Here is a 784-nt window from a genome sequence, read left to right on the forward strand (position 1 = left end):
ATTTGCAATTTCATGGTCATTTAGCTCTCTAAACAATTAGGTAAATGACCGAAAAACAACAAATGATGTCAGAACATGTTGGAAATTGATGATGTCGCTTTGAATGCTGCATACTGAACACAAAATAAGTCGGGAGTTCAAATAAGTATAAAAACATTGAAGTGCTCGTGTAACAGATGAGTTCTCGTCCGAAACCCTGATACTCCGAAAGAGTTTGTCCAGTTTGTACACGAAGTGCGTCCAGTTTTTGCCGTGACCCTCTCTACTCTTTCGCACATGCTATGCGGGTGAAATAATGATACCATGCCCAGTTTCAACATTTTCAGAATTCATTTTGTGGTGATTTTCAATTTCACGGTCATTTAGCTCTCTAACAATTAGGTAAATGACTGAAAACAACAAATGATGTCAGAACATGTTGGAAATTGATGACGTCGCTTTGAATGTTGCATACTGAACACAAAAGAAGTCCGGAGTTCAAATAAGTTTAAAAAACATTGAAGTGCCCGTGTAACAGATGAGTTCTCGTCCGAAACCCTGATACTCCAAAAGAGTTTGTCCAGTTTGTACACGAAGTGCGTCCTATTTTTGCCGTGACCCTCTCTACTCTTTCGCACATGCTATGCGGGTGAAATGATGATACCATGCAAAGTTTCAACATTTCCATAATTCATTTTGTAGTGATTTTCAATTGCATGGTCATTTAGCTCTCTAAACAATTAGGTAAATGACCGAAAAACAACAAATGATGTCAGAACATGTTGGAAATTGATGACATCACTTT

Source organism: Triticum aestivum, chromosome 2A (genome assembly GCF_018294505.1).
Source record: "Triticum aestivum cultivar Chinese Spring chromosome 2A, IWGSC CS RefSeq v2.1, whole genome shotgun sequence".
Taxonomy (NCBI): Eukaryota; Viridiplantae; Streptophyta; class Magnoliopsida; order Poales; family Poaceae; genus Triticum; species Triticum aestivum.